The following is a 17,996-nucleotide window of genomic DNA, read 5'->3' on the forward strand; positions in this document are numbered from 1 at the left end:
CAAAACACACATAGCTACTTATATATGCATATAAATTCACTAAATTCATGTCAAAAGCCTGAAACTCTGGCGCAAGTATTAAGAATGAACTGCTCATTAGGAATATGCATTGTAATATTATCAGGAATTCATGTAAAAAATCATATTGATTAAAGTATGTTGAGAAAACCATATCCGAGCAAGTGTCGCTATTTTTTCTTTACAGAGTGTAATTCACCAGCAAAATATCCGTTTTTCGCATAAGGATAATACGTTTCAATTTGGACATGAAGGGCTCGATTTGGATTTAAACGGCATCGGATGTGTCATTGTTCAAATATATATTCCCTTCCCCTAAGTTGCACTGTCAAAGTGAAACAAAATTTGATCGAGATCTGTTGGATGGTTTAAGAAATAAAGAGATATTAAGTCACAAACTTAGTCTCTTTCATATTTACTTATATAATAAATTGTATATGTATCAAAATACAGTGTTGATTAGGAGATTGCATGTAATGGGAGTTGAGGTGGCTCAGTTGTAGATCATTCATCTTTGGTGCGTGGAGGTCCCTGGGTCAATCCCAGCTCGGATCAAGTGGATCTTGTAGTGAACAAGCAGCGTGTGCGTGGGTTTTCTCGGGGATCTCCTGTTTCCTCCCACTTTCTTCATTCCACCATTTCATTCATTTCTCATCATCATCGTCTCCTTTCGTCTACACGACATAAGCGTGAGATGTAAAACTTAAAAATTTCAATTTGTTTTAATTTTCATTCACCACCGTGTTCTTTAGCCTAGTGGTTCCCAACCGCCGGTCCACGGACCGGTGCCGATCCGCGGCGGAAACTAACTCCCATTAGATTAAATTTTTGTACTCAGTTTTTTCGTATATTTGCACTAGCAGTCGAAATTTCAAACTGCGAAACATATCCAGATTCTCATATTGTCTTTATAAGATAGTACTGATCTGCTCAATGCTTTTAAAAATGTAATGCGTGACTGAAATCAGGGAACAGGGTGGTAAAATAATTTGATTGTCCACTTCCACTCAAATCCAATAAGAACACATTTCGTGCTTTATTTCTTACGCTTGTTACCGTTGCAGAACTTTTTCAATTTTTGTTATAACTTAATTGCTGCAAATACGTGAGAAATGTGCAATTATATTGATTGGGCAGCCTGTGATTAGCGAATAAATAGAATTCTTTGAAATGGTTTCAATTATTGAAGAACTGTGTTTATGCATAAGCCGATAGCAGAAAATGGCTAGTAAGAGAACTGATCAACGTACTGTTCTGAGCTTTTTCTCAAGGGGAAACGTTGGAAAGGAGAAAACTGGTAATGGAGGTATATCTGCGTCGACCTCAGAAACTCACGCAAAGCGCCCATGCGATTAAATAAAACCACACACGAGTGCGAAGAACAATAAATAAGCAAATAAATAAAAGAACTTCATTATGCACTAAGACAAGGATTATTTGAATTTTGAGTTCATTCTGGCCCCTGACAGTGAACAATGTCTATTTCCATTATGTGTTGTGTGTACCCGGAGATACTTTCTAATGATGCCATGAAACCTTTGAAACTTGTGCGGACCAAGGGTCAGGCAGCCCGGGCGACTGCCTGGGGCTCCACACACTCAGAGAGGCGCCAAAACGAGCCTCAAAAAGTAAATTTTATATCATGTTTTCTACTGACTTCTTTCGTTTATATTCTTGCAAAGTAGCGTCAATTTCATCATCTTCTTCCATTTCACCATGTTGGGGGGCGCGGTGGCTCAGTGGTAGAGCGTTTACCTCTGGTGCTTGGGGTCCCGGGTTCGATCCCAGCCCCCGCCAAGTGAACTTTGTGGTGGACAAACACCGTGCTCGTGGGTTTTCTCGGGGTTCTCCCGTTTCCTCCCACTTTCTTCATTCCACCATTTCATTCATTACTCATCTATCACCGTCTCCTTTAGCCTAACCGGCATAACCGTGGGACGTAAAACTTAAAGATTTCATTTCATTTTTTCCATTTCACCATGTTGCACCGTCAAATTTAAATCATAAAAACGATTCCAGGCCTGAACCTCATCTATGTTTAAAATTTGATCAAGATCAGTCGAGTGGTTCAGGAGTTATTAAGTTTTATTTATTTTTAATACCCCCTCGCCCACCCCTCAGTTCTACCATCAAAGTGAATAGACTAAAACCAGCTCAGACTCGAACCTCATCCATGTTACAAATTTGATCGAGATCGGGCGGGCGGTTCTGGAGATTTAGACTCACAATCATAGTGATTTTCAATTTTATATATAGAGCTGTATTTTTCAAATCATCGATCAATTGTGTTCTTCTTCTTCCTATTCCTCCCTTTCCTTCCATCTTTCCTTCTACGGCGGTATGAAGAAAACAATTTCTTCGCAAGATGTGTCCAATCCAATTGGCCTTCCTACGAAGGATACTGGCTAGAAGTGGCCTCTTCTGTCTTATTCGTTATAAAACATCTTCGTTTGTTGCTCTCTCTTCCATTTTATCTTTTCTATCTTCCTCCAATACCACATTTCGAAGCTCTCTAAATATTTCTTCTCTAACTTCCGTTGTATCCAAGTCTCTGAACCATAAAGTCCAATACTCCATATATAGCACTTGACCATCATCTTCTTTAGTCCAATATGAAGATTGCTAGTTAAAAGTGATCTTTTCTTGTTGAATGCTTCTTTGCCTATGGCAATTCTCGACCTGATCTCTTTGGTGCAGTACGAGTCTTTCGTCAAAATACTTTCGAGATTTTGAAATGGTCGACCTCTTCAAGTACTCTTTGTTCTACTCTGACCCGTAAGGACGCATTTTCACGGGATGTTCTCATGACTTTCGATTTTGATTTCCATTCTATATAGTTTCGAAGTGTCAACTATTTTGTCAATCATCTCTTGTAGTCCTTCTTCAGTTCTAGCTAGCTCTAATAACCGTTTCATCTGCATACCTGATCTTGTTAATGATCTGCCCTCCAATTTTGAAACCTGCAATTCCTATTAATGTTTCCTTCATTAACCATTCACTGTAAATGTTCAATAATTAGGGCGACAGACTGCATCCATGTCTGACTCCTCTTTCAATCTCCACACTATTGGTTTCTCCTTCATTTAAGCGCATCTTGACTTGTTGTCCTATGTACAGGTTGCGAATGAGCCGTCGGTCTCCTATTTCTTCAAGTATTTGTAAAAGTTTCGTCCAATTGATCCTGGAGAAAGCTTTTTGCAGTCTATGAAGCACAAACAGAACTCTTCGTTTACGTCCAGAACACTTTCTGAGACAATTATCATCAACTCAAATGGCATCTCTGGTGCCTTTCCCTTTCAGGAATTCGAATTGATATTCCTTCAACATTTCTTCTATCTTATTTTCCAGCCGTCTGTTCAATATGTGCGCAATTTCTTTCCAGTGTGGAAAATAATGCTATTAGTTCCGTGATCGCTGCACTTCTTTGCTTCCTTTCTCTTGGGCAATGCAATTATTGTAACATCAAGAACATTCTTTGATCAATTTCCACTCATCAGATCTTGTTAATAAGTGAAGTCAATACTTTCATTGCATTGTCTCCTAATCCCTTGAGCAAATCTGCTGGTGTCTTGTCATCTCCATTGGCCTTCCTTTTTGCATATTCTTGATGGCTTGTACTACTTCACTTTTCAAATACTGTGTCCTTTCTCTTTATCATCCACCTCTTCCTCTGCTTCGATCGTAATATCTTTGGGGCGGTTCTTCTGGTCATAAAGATCTTTTTATGTATTCCTCCCAAACTCTAAGAATTCTTTGATGGTCAGTGATTACATTACCTTGTTGATCTTCGATTCCAAATGTGTGTATGCATTTGTTAGCTTTCCCTCCTAATTCCTGTGCTTTCTGAATACATCAGATCATATCTGCCGCGCCGTTGAAGTTCCATTATTTCTTCACATACCTGTTCCATATACTTTTCTTTGGCTTTGTCCGTCTCTTTTCTCACTTCATTATTCAGCCTTCTATAATCATTAACGTCCGTGTTTTTTTGCCTTTCTGTGTTCTTCCATCATCTTAAGCATCGCTTCAATTACCCATGGTTTTCTCGGTGTTCTTTCCATCTTGTCAATGTTGTGGAGTGTGTCAAGTAGAATCTGTTTTACTTTTCCCCAACTAGTTTCTACATTGTTTACCATATCGCCAATCACATAGAATTTTTCTTCAACCTCTTCCTTTACATCACTATTCATACTTCTTAGTCGCTCTATTTTCAATTTCTTCTCCCATTTTTCTTGATTGTCTTTAACCAGGTTTGCACTTCCGCCACAATAAGGTTGTATCTGAATCGATATCCGGTTTTCATGTCTCGTACACTATTCCTGAAACGTTGCTTCACAAGAATGTAATCGATATGGTAGCGTTTCTTATCTCCTGGACTTTTCTATGTACAGTTTGTTTTTTCTTTCCTTAAACCACGTGTTCGTCATCACCAGATCATGTTGCCTACAGAACTCGATAAGCATTTGGCCCCGTTCGTTTCTTCTACCTAGTCCAAATGGTACCACCACCTTATGCGCGGCTCCTTCTCCTATTATACTGTTAAAGTCTCCCAATACTATGGCGATGACCTTACCTCTTCCCTCCTGGTCCAATATGCGGCTACAGCACTTCTACTTCATTATCATCATGGTCACTTGTTGGTATATATACTTGTATTGTCACAATATACACTGGTTTTGCACTTAGTTTTACAAACATCAAACAGTCACTGCAGGTTCAACTTTGGTTACACATCTTGCTACTTCAGAGGCCGCGGTGGCTCAGTGGTAGAGCGTTCACCTCTGGTGCATGGGGTTCCTGGTTCGATCCCAGATTGCACCAAGTGAACTTTGTGTAGAACAAAAATCGCGTGTGTGGGTTTTCTCAGGGTTCTCTCGTTTCCTTCCACTTTCTTCGTTCCACCATTTCATTCATTTCTCATCATCACCGTCTCCTTTAGCCTAGCCGGCATAACCGTGGGACGTAAAACTCAAAGATTTTTCAGTTTACATCTTGCTACTTCGTTCTTGATTGCTATCGCGACACCATTCTCGGCCTTAACGCCACCTGAATAGAATATTGTGTAATTTCCCGATACTGTCTCACCTTTTCCTGGCCATCTCACTTCACTTAAGCCCACTATGTTCTCTTTACATTTGTCCATTTTCACTTTTTAATTTTCAAGTTTATCCATACGTCGTAAAGTTCGTATTTCCAGATTTCTATGCTGAAATGAAGGTTATTATTTATTATTTTCTCCTCTGATGATTCTTCCCGGCGTAGCCCCCACTTGGAGATCCGAACAGAAGACTATTTTGCCTCCGGAATGTTTTACCTCAGGAGAAACCATCGTTATATTTGTTTTCCTTCTTCGTCTCTCCTGAGAAAAAGATAATATGATAGTATTCCCGTTTCCTTTTCACATCTCATGCAGTTGATCACCTGGTGGTTCATCCGCCTTTTAGGACAGTTTCTCCTCCTAAGGGTAAGAAGGTGCCCTGATCTCCATTCTCTCATCTGGTCTCCTCCGAAAAGGCCGTTGGCACTTGATAGAGGGCGACTACTTATCCCGAAAGGCAGTCGGTCCCCACCTATGTTAGCCGCCTAAAATGTTGCCCGCTTTCTTCCGCGAGGAGGTGTAAGTTGGGATTTTCCCTTCGTTTAGGATAAGACCCGAGGGCTTTTCTCAAACCTCTCCATTACTCCAAGTGTAGCAGCGAAGATAAAAAGTGTTGAACATTCATACATCTTATACACGCATTGTATGATTCACAGGGAACAGCTAACAGAAAAAAAAAACTCTCAGCTTACTTGAACGTAGTTCTGAATGACGCGATCAAGATCGTAAATAAACTTCGTGGTCGTGCCCGCAATTCCAGACTCTTCGAATTTCTTTGTGTTTACAGACGCGAAACATAAGCATTTACTATTACATGCTGAAGTGAGATGGTTATCGAGGGGAAAAGTCCTGTATCACCTTTTTGAATTGCGAGAAGAGTCGTTTTTTCGAGATCCAAAATCAATCTCAGCACATACGTCTCTTCCTAGATCAAGAATGGTTTGCTAAACTTGCGTGCTTAGCTGACACTTTTTTCCTATTCTTAATTACCTATCTCTTCAGGGAGGTATGACAAATGTATTTACTGTTTGGAATAAAATAGATGGATTTGAGAAGAAATTAGCTGTTTGGAGACAATATTTGCAAGAAAATAGCTTGGAGATGTTCCCTCTTCTCTAAGAATTTCTGACTGCCACTGACATGAATGTGAAAAGTATATTGACTGTTATATGCCAACATTTCAGCACGCTTATCGAAAGCCTCAATCACTATCCAAAGGGTCAGAAAGAGAATCCTCTGTAAGGGAATATTTGGATAATTGGTCCTTTTACGGAAGATGTGGACTGCCAGAGACTCACTCTTAAAGAGATGGTAAAGTTTAGCTGAACTATCTTCAGACGTAACTTTCAACTGCAGATTCAAAAACAAATCACTGAGTCAGTTTTGGTTATCTTTGAATGAAGAATATTCAAATCTCAGCAGAGAAGCTTTGATATTATTAGTGACCTTCTCTGCAACATATTTATGTGAATCAACTTTCTCTGCTGTATGTGAAGACAAAATATATTAACCGAATAGACATTGATGCCGCTCTATGTCTTACAGTATCTACATTGGACCACGCATAGACAATATTTTGGCAATCAAACAGCAGCAAATCTCGCATTGAGTCCACAAGAATGACATTTGAGAGAAAAGATATTAAAATGATATGACTACAAAATGCCACGTTTAACAGTAAAATGCATATCTAAGTGTACAATATAAAAGTTTTCAAATCATAATTGAAATAATAAACGATAAAAAATAAAACTTACGTTTAAAAGGAGTACAGTTTTCTACTTTGTGATCCGCCACAATTTTCCCTGTATTTTGTCGATTCGCTCGTGTCAAAAGATTGAAAACTACTGCGTTTAGCCTACACGACATAACCGAGGGACGTAAGGCTGGAAGATTGTATTCATTGTCATTCGTCTTTTTCTAACAATCACAAACATCTACTTTTAAAAAGTAACACCTACGACTAGCACATATGTCAAGGCTATGACAAATGAAATTTTTATAATAATGCAAATAGGGAACTTTGATAAACCACAAATTTACACTATTAATAACAACATTAATAAGTCACTAGAACCTGAAAATCAAATTTAAAGCCTCATATCTTCCTTATTTGGCAACGTTGATAATAAACCTTTTGCTTATTTTCTTTCACGTTTTATACCAATTGTTTTAATGCCATAAAATGGTCTACGTTCTGTTTGAAAAAACTATAAGTTTGTTTTTGGGGTGGCAATACTGCTTGTGTGACACTACTGCCGTGTTCTTGGTCACGTGTCACCCTCCAGTAGTTATCAGGTTACCTGGACAAATCTTTTATTTTCTGCCTTTCTCCGGCGTTTTTGGGGTATAACTCGGTACAGCCTCACCCGGTCACTGCTGTTTATATGTATTATACGTAGCGGGTAAACAAGACATTCCCGCGCCGAGTGACTATCACTCCGATGGTTATCGATCCACAATTAGTCAAGGTACCAATTTTCATAAATATATAGCTGTCACGGTTCGCATTCTTCCCTTGTTAGACAGCAAGTAAAAGAGTAAACGATTAGGTATTCAGTTGTTCCATTGTTGAAGGATTTATCATAAGGTTGGGCGATTACCGTGTAGAAAGACTAGTTTAATGTCAAATCCTATTACAAAATGTAGAATGAAATATTTCAGTTTTGTCTCCTATTATTATGTCTTTTAAGTTAACGAAGACTGATTAGTGAAATTTAATGATTATGAAAAAAATGGTGAAATGAACATGTGGGGTAAAGGGGAGAACCCCGAAAAAGCACGGGCACAAATTTTGTCCATTGGAAATTTTCATGGTCTGTTATCCAACAAAGGATTCTACGCACAAAAAGCGAGTACTCTACTTTATATGGCTGACAACCTTCCGCTATTTTACCAGACAGTTAGATTTTAATCTCCTTGTCCGGTGTCTGGTACGATCTCAATACCGGACTTAAATGTCCGGTAATTTTCCTTGTTATTAGTTCTATTGTCTGCCCTATTCAGATTATTTTGTAGTGACGAAATGAATCGTTTGTCTATGAACATGGTTAGAGCAGAGCTTATAATTCGCCTTCATATAGATCTGTCGTGCAAGGAATTTGCTGAAGAGTTGAAGGCAGGAAAACTGACTGAACTTATCAAAACGGCTAAAGATCAACAAAAGTAGATTTTCAAGAGCGCAGCTAGCACTGCTTCATCCTAAGCTACATCTTCCAATTAAATAATGCGTCCAGATCCAGTAAATGTATGTAGGCATTATGAGACATTACCAGCCCCAGCGAAGCTTGTAAGACTTATTTTTCGAGTATATTTTATGCATGCCATAATTATATTGCCAATTATATATGCTTTTCTATTTTTAATACAATGTATTATTGATGGTAGACTACAAAAATTACATATGGCGACTCAATCAAAACTGGAATAAGTGAGTTTAATAAATGTCTTAAAAGTAACAAAAGTTATTAAATTCAAAGTTCGAATCCCTCAATTTTATATGAAGTAACCATTTCCAGGTTGTTCACATTTTTGACGAGTGATGCTGTCACAATTTTAAAAGTATATATACTCCAGGAGGGTGCACGGTATTTCCATGTTCAAAAGTTGGCAACCCTAGTACTTTAACTTTCGTATCACACTATATAGATCATATGACGATTGTCTTCATTTCGTTATCATATATTAGAACTTTAAAACTTGGACTTCTTTGCTCTTTTTTCCCGCCTTCTTGTAATGAGGTAATAAAATATGGATAGAAAAGTAATCCGTAACAATAATTTGAAAAATTAATGAACTTTTGAGTTTTTTTTATCCCACTTCTGCCTCAACATTTAATCATTTAGGTCACTGAATCAATTTAGATGGAAAGGTCAGTTGGTCTCCCACGCACAATCGCTTCTCGTATATCCTGTCCTTCAAGTCATTAATAGTTGATTTGTAATCGATAGCCTGGTGCTCCCTGTAGGGAATAATTGTTTTTTTTTTCAATACCACCACTGCTACTAAAACTGTGGCATTATTGTTCCGTTTGAACAACAGCTACGAAACGTCACACTATATAAAAAGAAGACAAGCTAAGAAGTGTCTAAAGTTCTAACTTATGTTTGTCTTAGAAGAACGGAATGAGGTCACAGCTTCCTTTAGAAGGAAAGTTCTTCATTACAAAATTATAAATGTAAAAAGTTCTGAGTTGATATTGAAATATTTAAAGATATTCTTTCTGGAAAAAGTTAACCAACAGTTTCAAGAAGATTTAAACTCTGTAATAGCTCAACGGTCGGTTAGAGAGTTTGTCTCTGGAGAGTACGATCTTGGATTCGATTCTCAGTGGGAACGTAACTTTCTATAGTGTTGCCTTTGTGTTATGAGGCAATTGCGGATATACTTTGTAAATATGATAAGCCGGCTACATGTTGAAAACAATGGAATGATATCATCAGGAGACATACGCTGACCACGCATTATTTAGTGAAAGTTGTCCTCTCTAACCGAGTTCTCACGGATTCAGGATTACGATTGTATTGCAACTCAATCAGTAACGCATTACTATTGGTGTTCTTTCGAGTTCTGTACAGGATTTGGCCACCATATCATTCTTCTCTTCACTTCGCAGACTTTATGATCAATATACAGTTAGTTATAACCCCGATTCGATTCTCCGACGTGAGGTCATGTAGTTCGGATTCCATTTTAACCTGAAGGTCTACACCCCATATAGCCTCAGTACTGAAAATGGGACACTAAACTCAAAAAGAACCAATGAGTTCAAGAGTGATGTCCGTCAAGCAGGTGAGAACAGTGTTTGGATAATAAAACTGATATAAAGGATTTCTAGTTCGATTCTAAGCTACACGATTTAACGATGCATCACAACGTATCTCTGGAATTTCTCAGTTTTTCTGTTTTCTCCCACATTCTCATTCCACCGATATTTTCATAAATCCATTTCCATTAATCATCCGTCTCCGTTATCCTAAAACGCATAATCGTGCGACGTTAAAGTTTACATTTCATTTTTGCCTCTCAGACAGTAGAGTAACCTTGCTGAGTAGACAACGGGAACAAAATTAAACCAGAGACCTAGAAACTGACCCATATCGTTTGAACAGTTGTTATGCGCAAAAGAAATGAAAGAAGAAAAAAGTAGCAAAGAATTCTCGTGGAGAGTTATGTAGACATATTTAATTTCTTTCTTTGCTGGCTCTAGTCCAAGACGGTGTATGTATATCACTGCATTGTTTTACGACGTCCGCCTCACTGGATCTGCAACTCATTCTACATTTATGTTGGCTGGGTTGCATAAAGAAACGGCGCAGCAAGCGACAAAGACAAGATAGAGAATGCCGCATTATCAAAGCAAACATTTGAGTCTTTTTCTTTAATATGAAACATACACGCAACGCAAATCCTATTGTGGATACATTTAATCTTATGTTGTAATTGAAATGCAATTTTTTGCCAATTACAATACAACGATACACATGTTTCATTGAACCAAGGGTTATCATCAATTAACTTGATTAATTATATATTTATCTTTGGAACAAAGTTCAATTTTCGAGAGTAAATTACTTACTCTGAAGAAAACGAAAAAATTAATTAGTAATGAATTTCCACACTCTCCATACAGTGACTCAAATAAATTCTAACAGTAACACGCACTCCGTACAGTGACACAGGCAAGTTCTAACAGTAACACACGCACTCTGTACAGTGACTCAGGTCCTCCGTACAATGACTCAAATAAATTCTAACAGTGACACACGCAATCCGTACAGTGACTCTGGTAAGTTCTAATAGTGACACACGCACTCCATACAGTGACTCAAATTCTAACAGTGACGCACGCACTCCGTACAGTGACTTAAATTCTAACAGTGACACACGTACTCCATATAGTGACTCAAAGTCTAACAGTGACACACACACTCCGTACAGTGACTCAGATAAATTCTAATAGTGACACACGCAATCCATACAGTGACTCAATAAATTCTAATACTTGACACACGCACCCCGTACAGTGACTCGATAAATTCTAACACTGATACACGCACTCCATACAGTGACTCGATAAATTCTAATAGTGACACACGCACTCCGTACAGTGACTCGATAAATTCTAATAGTGACACACACACTTGGTACAGTGACTCAAATAAATTCTAGCAGTGACACATGGACTCTGTACAGTGACTCAGATAAATTCTAACACTGACACACACACTTCGTACACTGACTGAAATAAATTCTAACAGTGACACATGCATTCCGTTAAATTCTAACATTGACACACGCATTCCGTACAGTGACTCAAATAAATTCTAATAGTGACACACTCTCTATGTACAGTGACTAAGATAAATTCCAACAGTGACATTCATACTTCGTACAGTGACACAGATAAATTCTAACAGTTACATGCGTATTATTTGCATCACTCAACATAATTTTTGATTCTTGTTCCATATTTAAGAAATAATAAGTAGTATTGGTGCGATTCATTACCCTTTTATTATATTATTATTATTATTATTATTATTATTAGAATTAGTATTAGTATTAGTATTATTAAAACTGTGTGTACCTAGATTCGTGAATTGAAAGAGAGAAAACTAGATCGTTTTGTTCTCGAAGCTCATGCCATTTACTTTTGGCTGCCCTTTAATTTTCATTCCGAACAAAAATCCATTCGTGGATTCATCTCGTGTGCATATAAAGCGGTTGATTCAGTCATCAATCAGATTTCTTCCATTCCCCTTGGCTTTCAAATTCAACAGCTAGATTAACTGTATATCTATCCCTTCTCCTGTTTTAAGCCATTTGCAATTTCATGTTAGCTTTTGGAACTATCCACTGATAATTCACTCTTCATTTGGTGTGGACAGACTTTTTTTAAAAAATTATTCCTTCTGGCTTTCGATACTCCTCTTCGCATGTCAATACATTTTATATCCTATCGATTCCCTGTACAATTAAAAGATATTTCAAAATGAAATCACGATCTCTTTGTGTTCGAAAACATAATGGAGCATACAGGCTCTATATCACTTTTTCTATAACTGTGTTCATTCATATCTAACTATCTCGGAAAAGTACCCTTTTCGTTTAAATTGAAAGGTTATAGTCTTCAAAATTATGCTGTGTGTAAGAGTAGAAAGGCGTGTATAAAAAAGAAAAGTACATTCATCCTTTTGTCAACATTTATTTATTTATTTATCACAATAAGAGTAAACACTCCAATTACAGGAGGCTCACATACGATATTTGTGCTTATGAAAAACTCAAATATGCAATAAATACGAGGGGAGTCCGAAAATTAGTTTCCCTTCTCGCTTTCCCCCCCAAAAAGTGAACAGCAATGTGGAAAACAAGCCAACGGTTGCGCGCGCAACACACTCAGACACAAGTGAGTATCGTTCGTCCGCGATCCTGCAGATGGCGCCGTCCCAGTTCCTGCGCAAAGCGAAGACGAGTCACTCAGCCTGAGCCAGGTAGCTATGGAGAGACGATTGAGAGGTTGGAACCATCACTGCTGCGCGGTACTGGTCACACTCCGTCAAAATTGAAGGAGACAATTCGGAACAAGCGACCTGGAAGTCTCACATCTGGTCTTCTGTTGTTAAATAACATTGTAAGACCACATTCAGCGACGGCAACGCAAAACCATATTGGAACTCTTAGGTGGATGCCTATCCACCACACAATCCCGATCTTGCACCAAGTGACTTCCTCTGTTTCCGGGTTTGAAGAAGAATCTCGGCGGTAGGCGCTTTGGAATCAATGCTGAAGCATAAAAACTGATCGACGCTTCTTCCGTATGCAGAACCCTGAATTTTTCCCGAAAGGGTTTTTGAAGCTTACAGACCGGTATGACAAATATCGCAGTGTACGTGGTACTTATGTCAAAATATAAAGGTACGTCTGATCTTTAATGCCATATGCAATTTGGTCTTGCATCCCCACCTCTGTCCTAGGGGTGTTCGATAAGGCTGAGGACCTATCGACCTTCGAGAGTGAAAATTTATCGAATTGTCATCGGTTACTCGAAATCGTTCGAGTATTGGAAATTATCGAAGTTTCGGGTATTATCGAAATTTCGAGTATTATCGAAGTTTCGGGTATTATCGACATTTCGAGTATTATCGAAGTTTCGGGTATTATCGAAGTTTCGGGTATTATCGACATTTCGAGTATTATCGAAGTTTCGGGTGTGAGGAGAAAGGAAAGAGTACAGAGAGGGATTGCTTTTTCGTCCGACACACACACGCACACACACACGGACACATAGGAAGTTCAATTTCTTCCTGAATTTTATCTCTTGTTTGTTATTTGCTGACAGATATTGTATCAGTGTTGTCAGACATACGGTCTTAAACGTACAAATAGGGTAATTTGCTCTTCTACGCCCACCACCTCAACCATATTAATCGCGTACGGTATTGCTAAAATGTTGTAGCAAAATTTTATTTTTAAGCCAAATGTGTTATCTTCTGTCGTGTTTGCTTTCTGTTAATGGCCACTAGTTCACACATTGCCGCAATCAGATATGTTGATGCTCTGAGCGCAAACTCCCCCTTTAGCCTTTCAGTGAAATAAATGTTAGTCAAATCAGTGGTGATTTCAGTGGGTTGTTCAGGAGGAGTATTCTGATCATGTTCACCGTGGCTTACCAGCATTTTTGCTACTTTCACCCTCCGTGTATTCAAAATCCCCCGGGGCAGGATTATCATAATTTCTGGATATTTTTAAGAATCGTGTGTGTTTATTAAGAAGTTAAGAAAAGTCTAATCTTAAGTTCCAAAAATGCTTATGCTCATTTTCTATACTTAAAATATATTTTTATATTATTGTCTTAATTATTTTCCTGAGTAAAGTATTCTTGCGAAGAACACCTTATCGCTAGTTTTTTTTTTTTAATATCAGCGCAAGACTGAAATACAAGCCAAGCACTTGACCAAACATAGCAAAACTTCCCAGTCTTCCATTTTCCCTAAAATTTCGGGCATTAGTTAAGCTCAGACAATTTTCCGGACACAGGCTTGAATCTAGGACGTATGGTAAGCCTACCGGGAAAAACCTTGAAATCATTACTAAGTTTAATGAAGATGAAAAACGGAAATAAATCTATTTCCTCGACACTGAATATACAGTGTAGCATATGTCCTATACAGTCGGTTTGTATATACATTATGATGAATCCACACACTAACGGATTCAGAAGCGTCGTTTGGTGGAGGCAGATTGCTTCCTGGACGAATAATGTAGGTTTGAAACGTAAGAGTTTTGCATCAATTCATTATTTTATACAGATTGTTTCAAAACAACACCGCCAACGTTTGGGAGGCGATTCCTGGCATAGGGTTGCCATATTACCTGATTTTAGCGGATACCACCAGATTTTCAGGTCTTACATTCGTCTCCCGCATAACCATCTCTTAATCACGTAAAACCACCCGCTTTTTGGATTGGAGAAAAATCTAAGACGACTTTGTTGATAAAGTGTTGTTATATTCAACGTAAACCGCTACATTTCTTTGTCAATCTCAATCGCGAATGGACAGATGACAGAAACAAGATGAACGTAGAAACTGCCAAATTATTACTACTGGTTTTGTACAATATGAAAGACGTATCATGCGTAGAATTTTATGATAAGATTTTATGCAACCGAGATTTTTTTAAAAAAAGTTAAAGGGAATGAAAAATGTAAAAACATTTGGCATAATCATACACATTTTGATTCAACCCATGAATACTAATATATGATCTCATGGGTGCGTATTTCTTTGATAACATTCTGTTCAGTTCAACTGAACAAGTCTATGTTGTTACGTAATCTATATGTTCAACTAGTCTTTGTATATTCAGAAATGATTGCAAATTGAACTACGGTATCCTTAGCATTTTGTTTAGATTAGATTCATTATTAGTATTTTTTCTTTTAAAATGTTTATACTGTATTTCATATATTTTGAAACTGTGGTAATTTCGTATGTTAGTATGATTTCAAGTAGCAATCTTTGAAAATGATTAGAAATTTTATAAGAGATGGACCAAGACTCCTAAATATGTTTTAGCTTTCTTACGATAAAATTTTAGAAATTATTTTGTATTTCTTAGAGAGAAAACCGTATGAGCATCTGCCATATATCGCTTGTTTTTTTTTAAAAAAAAAAAAAACTTGTCTTAAAGATATCCTTATTAGAGATATCTTATTTTAATACTTACTTTACAATTCGAGACTTACATTTGTTGAACTTAATAAAACATTAAAGGCAAAAACTAAATTTGCTTTACTTTAGTTTTGTTAGAAAAGTACATTGGAAGTGTCACTTAACACAGAAATCACTAAAAAAATGTCAGAAGGATCGTCAGTATTTGTAATACACAAGTTCACATCAGTACTTACGGTTTAGAATTCACCGCTTTTCTAATTTCAAAATATGGCAACCCAAAGTTATCGTCGGATGCCGCATACAAACAGACAGACAGGACGGCCTGTAATAGGGAGCTTTGTACCAAAAATTCTCAAGGTATGTTTCACGAGAATCTCAAATACTCGAAGGCATCCGAGCGCCGGAAAGTAAATTTTCGAAACGGGAGTTTGATAAGTCTTCAGCCTTATCGAATGTCCTTACCTCTACCTATATCAGTAGCTGTCTCTATACAGAACTTTAAATTAAACCCTCGAAATCATATGTAAAATTATTTTTCTGCCTGTCCCGTTATTGGCGCAATCGGCAAAGTGACTATTAGTAGACTAAATGGTGTCTTGGATTCCAATTCCATTTAGGTGATGCATGTTTTCTTTTCCTTTTTCTCTCTTCTGACAGACTGCTTAAACCTTGCACAAATCTGTGGGGAAAAAAACTTTTCCTTCACTTCATTGATAAGGAGAGAAGTTTTAAAATGATCTCCCTGCATATATGTAATACATATAATAATACCACGATACAATAAGAAGGCTGCTTTCAAACAATACGAGACTCTCGAACAGTTCGAGTGTCTCGAAGTCGTCTAATGTTTGTTACATTTCGAGTGCCTCGAACACTTCGAGAGTCCCGAACATTTCGGGAGTCTCGAACATTTCGAGAGTCTCGATCATTTCGAGAGTCCCGCATATTTCGAGAGTCCCGAACATTTCGAGAGTCTCGAACATTTCGTGAGTCTCGAACATTTCGGGAGTCTCGAACATTTCGGGAGTCTCGAAAGTTCGATAATTCGATAAAATTAAAATTCTTTATCGATGGAACGGTTTTGAAATTTTATCGAATTGTTATCGATTATTCGATTATCAGAACAACCCTACTCTGTCCACAGTCGCTTGGGGAAACTTATTTTCGGACTTTTAATACAAATATACAAACAAAATAAAACCAAAAATAAAAATATAAACAAGTACAAACACACAATACCAAAATACAAATATAAAATAAATACAAAAATATAAACATAAAATACTTTCTTCTTTAAACCTCCATTCAAACAGGAAATGATGGACATCTACCATTTTCGGTTTCGGTATTAACTATTATTGAGCAGAAAATGTATTGACAGGGTTCTTTCACACGGATTCAGTTTCTCTGAACAAAGATTTAATCTAACTCTTATATTTGTACTCACACCGGAAGTGCTAAAAATTACTACCACTTCCGGTTTCAATATTAATATCACCAACCTTATTTTTCTCTATTACCTGTAAGCACTCATCGTTGGCGGATCTTAATTCAAAGCCGGGATAAATGTGAGGAAGAAAAAATGTTTCCACAATCATTTCATTATCTAGGTGTTTATCCTATACTGCTATGTAACCCAACAACACCAAAATATAATGCGGGTTGCATACATATCAGGCGGTATTAAAAACTACTCAAAAATGTAGATACAATTGTATCCCGTAGAAAATCGCCCCGAGGCAAAAATTGAGAAGATGGCTTCATATACGATTAGATTTGATGAACATATATCCGTATAGTAAACATGGTGGCTATAGGGCACTCGTTTCTATGCAAAATTATGTCCAGTCACACATTCATACACTCACACACACTATTTCATTCATATTCAAAGTGAAAACTGTAGAAAGATGTTTTTATCTTATTTAGATAATAGAAATCAATATGTAGATATCTAACAAAAAAAAAAAAATCCTATCAATCTGTATATTTATCTGGTGTTCCTCAGGATTCTAATCTTCGTCCTTTATTGTGTCTAATTTTAATCAGTGATCTCCCTCAAAGTGGTAAGCGATTCTAATTGTTTGTCATTTGCCGATGATTTAAAGCTTGTAGATTACTTACGGTTGAACAAGATAGTAAGTATTTACAAGAAGGCAAATAAAATTATAGCTTAGGTTGAATCAAATAACTGCAACAGAGAGCACGTGTATGTAATTATAAAAGTGTAATCTTTAGTAGGAAAGAAAGAACTATTTAATTATGTATACAGCATCAATATTGTACACTTTTAGAGAGTTAAATTGATTAGGGATCTTGCTGTAGTACTATATAGGATTATAATTTTTTCCACTACCCTCAGTAATTATCATGTTATATACAGGGTGCTCCGGTAATAAAAGAACAAAATTTCGTTTACGACTTCAATATAAGGAAAAGTTTATTTGTAACTTTGGTCAGAGAGATATAATTACCGAGATAGGGCCAATTCAAGGTAACTAATGTAATTGGTTGTAGAGTGGTCATAAAACTAAGAACGATGTTGGTCGTTTATTATTGTCCTGTATTTTGTATTATCACCTGTTGGTGTTTTAATTAAATAAAATAAATTAAAATATATTTAGGCAGTAACAAAATTTAGGCATAATGTTTGTTAAGTTTTATTTGAATATAATAAACAGAGAAACTATTTAGGCAAT

General features: G+C 37.1%; 1 protein-coding gene across 3 annotated transcripts in view; it reads right to left on the minus strand.

Moving 5' to 3' along the window:
• The window catches only part of LOC145664982 (uncharacterized), a 536,351-nt gene that overhangs the window by 214,077 nt on the left and 304,278 nt on the right, over positions 1–17,996 (minus strand). The window lies entirely within an intron of this gene.

Source organism: Thermobia domestica, chromosome 11 (genome assembly GCF_964235325.1).
Source record: "Thermobia domestica chromosome 11, izTheDome1.hap1.1, whole genome shotgun sequence".
NCBI classification, from domain to species: Eukaryota; Metazoa; Arthropoda; class Insecta; order Zygentoma; family Lepismatidae; genus Thermobia; species Thermobia domestica.